Source organism: Sprattus sprattus, assembly GCF_963457725.1.
Source record: "Sprattus sprattus genome assembly, chromosome: 3".
In the NCBI taxonomy this organism is placed as follows: Eukaryota; Metazoa; Chordata; class Actinopteri; order Clupeiformes; family Clupeidae; genus Sprattus; species Sprattus sprattus.
Genome location: NC_137922.1, coordinates 3825145 through 3836084, shown reverse-complemented (window position 1 = coordinate 3836084; position 10940 = coordinate 3825145).

The window sequence follows — 10940 nt, the reverse complement described above, 5'->3', positions numbered from 1 at the left end:
TTGGTGCCGTGGTCTTCCAAGAAAGCCAGGTCTTTGAAACGTGGTTCAAGCGCCAGTGTTGTGTCTGAACGCGTTCATTGAATGACAGTTCATGAACTCGTTCATAATTTTGGTGAAAGTGAACTGAACGTAGGGTATTACTGTCTGATTAACGATACTGTGAGCGTGTTCATTCTGGTGTCTGAGAACTGCACGTTCACTCTTTTTAATTTCATTCAATAAGGTGCTAGATTTCTAGAGACTTCCATGCGAAAAACACCGTTAGTAATAGTCGCTTATCCCACTGTCTATTCCTGTGAGAGCCCCGAAGTTGTGTAGAGGCCGAGAGCGGTATTGCAGACAGATAGTGATTTTAGAAAAGTTATAGACTTCACGAGAAGCGGCCATTAACAGCAGTGGAGATGAGAGCGCGTTTAAGAAACAGTAAGAGAGTTGGAATCTATCTAAATATAAAATGATTGGTCTTGTATTGAGATTATACCGATACAAAAATGTTAGAACCGATGCATCGCGATCAGTGTTGGGACTAACGCGTTACTAAGTAACGCGTTACTGTAATTCCACTACTTTTAGCGGTAACGAGCATGTAACTAAGTATTTGTTTAAATCGAGTAACGCAGTTACAGTTACTGAAATCTAAATGAGTTCGTTACCCGCGTTACTATCTTTTGTGGAAGATAGACCTACTTTAGCTTCTTCTGATCTGACGTCGCAGGACCAATGCGACCGCACATGAAAGGCACTCTGCTACCCAGATCCACGACCGCTTACACACACAAACACACATACATTGCACCTGCATACAATCACGCACGCACACACACAAAGACACGCACAAGGCTGTACATACGCAACTGTTTCTCCCATTTTCCAGGACTGCTAACACACACACACACATTGCACTTGCATACAATCACGCACGCACTCACACACGGATACAACCGCAATTATTTCTCCCATTCTCCACGGGCGCTAACACACATTCATTGCACTTGTATACAATCGCGCATACATATGGAAAGAAGGCTAGGACACCGATCGTGGTTTCCAACATTTATTGTTTAACCAGAAAACGCGTGGAATCTATTACCAACTGGTTCGTGTCCTCAGTCATCTTGGCTGTCGGGGCAACGGCGAAAGAAGCGCCACCGGGACCGGTGGGAACTTATAAACAGTTCCTACCTTGATCAGGGTGGGGATTGCCAGCGATTAGGATGTATTAGAAAGATATTATTCTAATTATATATTTAGCATATTGTGAATACTGTGTGGGTGTTTCAGGGTATTTTGTGAACTGAACCACTAATTGATTATTTTGTATCCCCCTACTCTTTATATGGTGTTAATACTGTAAGCCAATCACTTTAACTACATTGGGCCTAATGAAGTAAAAAAAAAAAAAAAAAACACTGTTAAATGACTGAGACAGTTATTTTGTGTTAAGTTAAGTGTTAAAAGGGACATTTGTACTACTGCTTGATTTGAAGGCATGTTGCCCTGTTGTTTAAAATAATTAGGTAAAAAATATATATGTTTATTGTGTTTGACTGTTCAGTACTGTTCATATTCATTATATTAAACGCAGATATAAAAGTAACTTAAAAGTTACTTTCCCTAGTAACTAATTACTTTTGATATACAGTAACTGGGAAGTAATTCAATTACCTTTAAAAGAAGTAACTAGTAACTGTAACTAAGTACTAATTTTCAGTAACTTGCCCAACACTGATCGCGATTCATCGCACATTGTATCCGGTCCACACTTTTTTGATCCGGGCCATCGTATCGTGAACTTTTATGCCGGTGCATCGTGGCGAACCGGTGAATCTTCCCATCCCTACTTTCTATCGTGCGTGTGTCTGAGAAGGCACAAAAGGCTAGTTTTTTTTAGTTGCCGAGTTGCTTGCTAAATCTAAAAATCCACACACTAGCAGAATCGTTCATATACAGCCGCGGAAAAAATCAAGAGACCACTTCAAAATTATCAGTTTCTCTGGTTTTACTATTTATTGGTATGTGTTAAAGTAAAATGTACATTTTTGTTTTATTCTATAACCTACTGGCAACATTCCTACCGAATTTAAAAATAAAGATATTGTCATTTAGATAATTTATTTGCAGAAAAATGACAATTGGTCAAAATAGCAAAAAAGATGCAGTGTCTTCAGATCTCGAATAATTGAAAGAAAACAAGCTCATACTGTATATCCAGCCTGCAAAAACATGGTGAAGGTAATGCTAGGGCCAGATGCTGCAAAAGAAATAGAAAAGAAAACCCTCTCACACGATCAAACGTTGCATTGATTATATGTCGGAGGACATGGAATCTGTACTGAATGTACTACGGAAATTTGCGCTTCAAATAGTCGAGTCCACTGATGGTGATGACCTCCGTGATGCACTGTTCACAATCCCTCCTCGCATTAACAAACTCTGAAGTCAGAGACAGTCACATATGTCCCATTAAGTTGATAAGTTGTCTGTGGAGACGAGTATAACTATATTTTTGTGAACTTTATATTGAAGGTTTGTTCCTGATATGTTTTGTTACTGACAGCTAATTTCTCGATTATTACCAATACGTATGTTGTCTGTGATGTAGTTGTGAGAGGGACAGACGTTGTCTGTTCATATTCTGTTCACTATTTATTCAAAAGTTCTATCAAATTAGTTGAATTAAAGAGAGTGGTTCACTTGAATATAACACAAATTAGATAAAACTCACCTTCTCAATGTAATGCCTTTAATAAAGCAGTTATAGCCTATTCAACATATCACAAGGTTAAATCAAATGGCATAAAGTACAAATATGATACAAGGGAGGTTGAGAGAAAAAAGTAAAAAAAAAAAAAAAAAAAAAAATAGGGGTGCCGTCGATGGAGAGAGATATGTTTAGGGGTGCCGTGAGCCAGAAAAGTTTGGGAACCACTGCGCTAAGATCTTTAATAAGAGTCTCAACAAGAACGTATATGTCTCATGTGCGCCCGTCTCTATGCAATGCGGCACGGAGTGCCAGATCACGTCCTAAGGGAAGCGCGCTTCATTCACAAAGTGGCGAGTCTCGCCCACTCGCGGAGTGCCAGATCGCATGAAGCGCAAGTGGCGACTCTCGCCCACTCGCGATGTGCCTGATTGCGTCTTTGGCCTTACCTGACTGTTGTGCACCCTGCAACCGTTACAAAGCTTATGATTAAAATCTCCACATGTACCAAACCTAATTAAATGCCAAATAATATTCCCATACCTAGGCAGGCAGCCTCTCTCGAGGCTGCTAAAGGTCTGTGCTGATCAACTGGCCGAGCCCCTTCAAGAGCTCTTCAACCTGAGCCTACAGTCAGGGAGGGTCCCGGTTCTGTGGAAAACGTCATGTCTCGTGCCGGTACCCAAGACTGGACGCCGGGCCGTGCTCAACGACTACAGACCGGTGGCCCTCACATCTCACGGAATGAAGACACTTGAGCGGCTGGTTCTTCGTCACCTGAGAACTCTGACTGAACATGCACTTGACCCCCTGCAGTTCGGGTACAGGGAGAGAGTAGGAGTGGATGATGCTGTCCTCTACTTGCTTCAATGGGCCTACTCCTACCTGGACGAGCCGGGAAGTCAAGTGAGGATTTTGTTCTTTGACTTTTCGAGCGCTTTTAACACCATCCAGCCTCTCCTACTTGGAGAAAAGCTCGAAAGGATGGGGGTGGATCCCTTCTTTACTTCCTGGATCACGGACTATTTAACAGGATGGCCGCAGTTTGTCAGACTGGGGAGCTGTGCATCTGACATAGTTGTGAGTAGCACTGGGGCTCCGCAGGGGACTGTGCTGGCTCCTTTCCTGTTCACCCTCTACACATCTGACTTCATCCACAATTCTGAGACCTGTCACGTCCAAAAATTCTCTGACAACACGGCTATAGTGGCGTGTGTGGGGGAGGAGCAGGAGGGGGAGTACAGGGAACTGGCGAGAGCCTTCGGCGACTGGAGTGACAGGAATGGCCTACTCCTAAACACCAGCAAGACCAAGGAGTTGGTCATTGACTTTCGTAGGTCTAAGCCACATTTGCAGCCTATTAACATTCAGGGCAAGGACATCGCGGTGGTGCAGACCTACAAGTTCCTGGGGGTGCAACTCGACGACAAGCTGAACTGGTCAGCTAAGGCAGGTGCAACATATAAAAAGGGACAGAGCAGATTGTTCTTCCTGAGGAAACTCAGGTCCTTTGATATATGTAAAGAGATGCTGTGCATGTTTTACCAATCTGTTATGGCGAGCGTGCTCTTTTTTGCTGCAGTCTGCTGGGGAGGCAACACATCTAAGAGGGACACTGGGCGGCTGGACAAACTAGTCAGAAAGGCGAGCTCAGTGGTGGGGCAGAACCTGGACTCACTGGGGACTGTGGTAGAGAGACGGATGCGGGGCAAGCTCTTGGCCATCATGGGCAATGTTAATCACCCCCTCCACCATGTCCTGGCAGGACAGTCAAGCAGCCTCCGTAGCGGGCGGCTCAACACGATAAGATCAAGGACTGAGCGACATAGGAGGTCATTCGTCCCAGCTGCCATGAAACTTTAATTATTATGCACTTTACACCATGTACATAGCTGAATTGTATTGTTTGTAATGTCTGTATATATTGTTTGTAATTATTATAAATATGTGAGAGCTGCAAGATCCCAGAATTTCCCCACGGGATTAATAAAGTATTTATCTATGTATTTATCTATCTATCTATCTATCTATCTATCTATCTATCTATCTATCTATCTATCTATCTATCTCTCTCTCTCCTTTCATATCACATTGCTAATGCCTATCATAATACTGATACATTGGCCATATTGCGTACTGTTAAATTGACCCTACAAGTATCTCCTTATCTGTTTGCCAAATTGATGTCTATTAACAAAAAATGTCTCTCTCCCTTATAGCATGTTCCAATTGCTGATGTATGTGAAAACATTGCTCCTCACCCCCACTACTCCTCTTCTACGCATATGGACAGCCAAACTCTACCCACTCACTGTTTTTTTTCTTTCTCACTACTCACTACTTTCTTCACTATGGGACGCTGCTGTAGTCTCTCCACCCGATCTACCTGTAGAAACCCTTGGCCAACTGCACTCACACCGCCACCGCACTGCCATACACTTACTCTACCCCATAGCCTATGCTAGAATTTATATACTGTACAGTTTATATTATTGCCACCACCGAAATGTTTCAGTGTTCCTACTCTCCTTACCCCTGTAACAGTAACCCTATGAGCACAGTGTATACCCACTAAACTGTATGCATCATGTATCAACGGATGTCTGTATTTATATTATGTTCATCTACCATATGCATGCTGTGTACAACCCTTGTATTTACAAACCCAGCATCCCCTCCTCGTTCGGAAATCGTTCGGAGTTTAATAAAGAAACAACTTATCATGTTTTTAGACACAAAAAAAAGAACTGCAGAGAATGGCTATGTACAGCGATTAAACTTAACTATTAAATACAAAAGAACTAAAATGTATATGAAATTATGAATGGTAGAAAATCAAACTAAAACTATGCCAGACAGAGCGGTGGCATTAAACTCGCTAGCGTCCCCGTTACTAGGCAATGACAGAATTGTGTATGTGTGTGTGTGTGTGTGTGTGTGTGTTGTAGCAGGGCAAGAATGAACCGTAGGCTGAAGGGTTGTGAAAACCCGCCAAGGCAGGTATATTTATTTCTCTTGTGGAAGCTGGGTGTGTGCAGGTGAAGGCCCCTCGATGTGTTCAGTGCTCAGGGGGTGAAGGTCTCGGGGAATCAGCCCAGTAGGCCAGGTGCAGCTGAGGGGCTCACCGGTGAGGGTAAGGAAGAGACTGGAGGCCGGGAAGTCAGGCAGGGTTCGGCCGGTCACGGGCTCCAGTCGTTGGGTTGGATCGTTTGTTTAAGCGCTTTCTGTGCAAGGGAAAAAACACTTGGTTAGCAAAACATTGAGCACCCGTCCTTGACGGCGTGGCTCCTTTTGTACTAAGTAAACGAGGGCAAACGAGAGACAGGTTTGGGTGGTGATGAGTGGCTGCCAGCCGTGCCTCGTTGAAGCTGTCAAACTTGGCCATGTGCTTCTGTTGACCACAAGAGACAGGGCTCCACTGAAGCAGCCCTCTAGAGGGCGCTAAAGGGACTTGTGATGGTGTGAGCCTGGTACGACACCGACTTGAAGGCTGCCTGGCCACAGTGTCTTCATGCCTTCAGGGAGGAGGCTTCACCACAGTGGCTGAAAGAGCTCAAGTCTAAGAAGTGTTTGAGTCAGTATGGAAATGACAGCTAAGTCTCAGAAGCAGGTTAGTTAACTTATGTGTGTGTATCAGAATCAGAATCAGAATCAGAATCAGAATCAGATTTTATTGGCCAAGTAAGTTTGCACAAACAAGGAATTTGACTTGGTAAACTGGCTCTCAATGTGCTTACCAGTGGCGGCTCCTGAAAAAATTCTCAGGGGGGGCAATTTTTTTGATAATGATTAAGACCCATTCAGTAGGTACATTAAGTTAGCTTTTACTCATACAGCAATACCTTTTTGGCCATTATTGGCAGCAACCAACAGTAATATTTCCCCTCTTTCTACATAGCTAGAGTAGAAAGTTACAGGTGGAACGCTATGGAAGAAAGTTTCATTCAGGAGCCTTCATAAGTAAACATGATGTGGCTCCACATTAAATGATCCCACTTTTTCATTATCCACACGTCTCAAATGTTGTATGATGTGACTGTAGCCTGTGCACAGAGATGGGCAAAAATACAAAATACCCCTCAAATAAATGTATCAAAATAAAATACAAAATACTGTTGCCAGAAAATGTAACAAAATACAATACATCTATTTTGTATTTTTAAAATACAGGAAATACATTTTCTGAATTTTCAGTTTTCTCACAATTTGGTATAGCAGAACATTCAGGTTTGGGCTATACAGTGGCGTAACGTAGTTACCACAGGCCCAGGTCCAGGCTATTATGACGGGCCCTTGTCAGTGGTGTAATATATATTTTTGCAGGCAGCAGCTGTGTGAATTTCATGTTTTCACAAAACAGGGCTCTCATTGCAATCTCTATGGCTTCCGGGAGGGCTATCCCCACCGTGCTTTCGTCATACGTAATTGCGTATAAGGACATCATACGACTTTGATCAAGTCACACTGTGTCAAGATGGCTAACGTTCAGTGCAACAACTCGATTTGCTCTTTGAAAGAACCTCCTTTAAGTCGGTTTACTAATGAAGATAAATTGACAAGGACAAGACAGCTTTCTAAGATTTCGACCACAGCCCTGTTTTGTGAAAAAATAATGGATTTAACATGAGAGTCAATGAGAGAGATCTGGGGTGATTTCCTTTTCGCCCCAAAAAGGGGCGGGCCATAAGAAGCACCACTTTTGGCAAATTGACTGATGCCTGATTCGACAATGGCATTCAGAGGCAGATCAGATGGTCTAGTGGTAGAATCCGACTGCCTAAACACTGGAGAAAGTAATTTGACTATTTTAAATACAAAATTACTCCACTCTAAAGTATTTTGTTACAAATTACATTTGATTTTTTATCGGCCCTATCAAATACAAATTACAAAAATACTCAAAAGCAAATTAACTAGTATTTCAAATACAAGTAATTGAAATACTGCCCATCTCTGCCTGTGCACCAGGTTAAGACTAGGTTCCCCTAGGTTCTCTCTCTGTCTCTCTCTCTCTCACACACCTTCTGTGCGCTCTCTTTCCTGTGCAACTACGTCACGAATTGGGGGGTGGAGTGGGCATCTAGTTGGCCACCTACATGACGGAGGTAGGCGCATAGACATGTATAGGTAGACACCGCCTCCACTGCTTCTCGGCGAAACGCGTCGCCGCCATTTTGGGAAAGGAGCTCTCTGCCGTCAGAGGTCTTTCAGACGTGTCGAACAAGCGCAAGTTGCCAGGATCTGCGGGTTATCTGGATAAAAATCACGATAGCCTTTTACATTTCGCAACCAATTTCATGGAGTATTCAAGGGTTTATGCTCTACGTGAAGTGTGTGAAAAAGATTTGCCTCTACGTTACTTTGAATCTCGCTAGTTTAATCGCCAGTCATAGCCTACATGTGCATGGGTCTATGATAAACGCTGACTTTTCTTGCAAAGCTCGTGCATTTTGAAAATACTGAGAAGATCTATAAACTATCGAAATAGTGCTTCTTTAGTTACTACGTATTGACCATCATTAAGAGAAAGAGCTTACATCAAATAGTGAGAAACTGGCAGTCAGTGTGTTTTTCATAGTTTAATAGTTCCTTTTCAAGTATGTGCATTAAGAAACCTTGAACAGTGCAATTGGCAATACACAGTTATTTCACAAATCAACATTACAAAAAAAAGCTATATATTTTTATAGCAGTAAAAATATACACATCTCAATATATACATAGCCTACACATCTCAATAGTTGAACTGTAATATAAATAACATAGCATATATATAATACTAATTAATTAAGTTTACAGGCAAGATGTTTGGTTGATTAATCAAGGATTTATGTGAACCAAGCTGTGCCGTGAAATGTATTTTTAATGGATGTCTTGTGTTTATGAAAGGCACTGACTCAAGCATCCCAACACTATCACAAGTGCAAACTGGAAACAAGGATCAGGGAGAGGCCCAAGGTATGAACTTGTTTGACCCAGCAGAAACTCACTGCAACAACTGTGATCACAGTGAGTCAATCAGAATGATTATAGGAAGCCCAACATTTTCTTCCCCAACCCAGGGTGCAGCACTTCGACTGCAACTTAGTGACCACTAACTGACCATTTTTCTGATTATGAAAATGTTGCAGGGTGGCTGAGCCCTCTGAATGTGGACGGGTTGGCAGAGAGGAAGGTGTCTGATCTTACCTATGAGCAAGTTAACACCTTCCTCAGCTACAAGAACATGGGTAAGTTACAAATACAAGTCATTGTAAGAACAAAAACATTTAAATAATCAGTTCTACAGATGTAGCATAATTGTGTCTATTTTTTTTAGAGAGAGAGATCAGTGAATTGAATGAATGCATGTACTCTTTTACATCATGGCACAGGGTATGATGCTGATGATGGACATCTGTCTCTGTACGCCACACCTGATGACTGCAGTGAAGCCCAAGGCATTAACTTACTTGACCTAGCAGAATCTCACTGCAACAACTCTGATCACAGTGAGTCAATCAGAATGATTACAGGAAGCCCAACATTTTCTTCCCTAACCCAGGGTGCAGCACTTTGACTGCAGCAAAGTGACCACTAACTGACCATTTTTCTGACGTCTTGAACATGTTACAGGGTGGCTGGGCCCTGTCAATGTAGACGAGTTGGCAGAGAGAAGGATGTCTGATCTTACCTATGAGCAAGTTAACACCTTCTCCAGCTACAATAACATGGGTAAGTAAAAAAAAAACAAGTCATTGCAAGTATAAAGAAATTGAAATAATTAGTTCTACATATGTAGCATATATTGTTAAGAGAGAGAGAGAGAGAGAGAAAGAGAGAGAGAGAGAGAGAGAGAGAGAGAGAAGGAGCGAGAGAGAGAGATCATTGAATTGAACTAATACATGTACTCTTTTACATCATGGCACAGGGTATGATGCTGATGATGGACATCTGTCTCTGCCGTACGTCACATTGAATGACTGCAGTGAGGCAACGGGAGGCTACTCCTACATCTCTTTCACATCTCTCTATTAAATTTGTATTTAAAAACAGAAAGGGGATGGGGACAAAATGCTAATATTATTATTATTGGATTATTTTAGTTGGATTAATATTATTATTGGAATGTTATTATTTTCACAACTGATTCATAATACTGAAAAGTATTTTATCCCATAAAGATATTGAGGCATTTCAATGTGTGTGTATGTGTTATACCCCTGAAATGAGGAGAAATAATGAAGTGAAAGTGAAAGTGACTCTATGGCAGAGGTGGTGTAGACACACATACTCCGAATTCCACCTCTGCATTTGACCCATCCAGGGAAGTGACTGACACAGCACCCAGTGAACACACACACGCCCGAAGAGCAGTGATCGGGGTTAGGTGCCTTGCTCAAGGGTACTTCAGCCGTGGATGTGGGCATGGGAAAGCAGTGCTCAACCACTTCCACCGCCCACATTTTTCCTACTGGTCGGGGATCGAACTGGCCACCCTCCAAACCCTAACCAGTAGGCCACGGCTGCCCCACAAAGTGATGCAGAGATTCTCATCAAAATGGATTTTTTTAATCTTTTTTACAATGGTCCATAGTTGCAGAATCTATACCTGACACCTTGCCAGTGTGTACACGGTCCATATACAGTCCATCAATGTTGACTGGCTACAGTATAGGGCAGGCAATGATGATTGAGTTAATTCGGATTCAGCCAGAGACAGATAACAGGCAAACGGAATCACAAGGTTGACTGGAGATTCAACCTAACTTTACAGGGAACTAAATACTCAAAGTTCTAATAGAATGATCTAATAAAATAAACAGACAGTCCATGGTAGGGATCAAACAGGAACTGCTTGTAAAGGGGCAATGTAAACGCTTGTAGCCTAGGAGTTGCAAAGTCAACAAAACAGCAGATGGCGCTGTAGGGGCATCTGCCTTGCCTTCCATTCACCTTATCATAAGGCTGGTGGATCGTGTGACTAGAGAACAAGAAAGTTGATTCGTCTCATTTTTATATTAATTAAACGATTTGACGATTCTTTACATCCCATCATGTATGATTATTATAGATAGCTCTATCTTCCACATTAAGCTTCCCTTGCCTCCCAGAGTTATGTTTGTGTATGGTTCATACACCACGCGGTTTCGTCGTAGCTTTTTTGGCCTTTCTCGGACACCACACTCTGGACTAACGCGAGTTGGGGATAGGATGTCTATTCACAACGTCAACTAAGGCTAAATGTTTGCCGCCATCG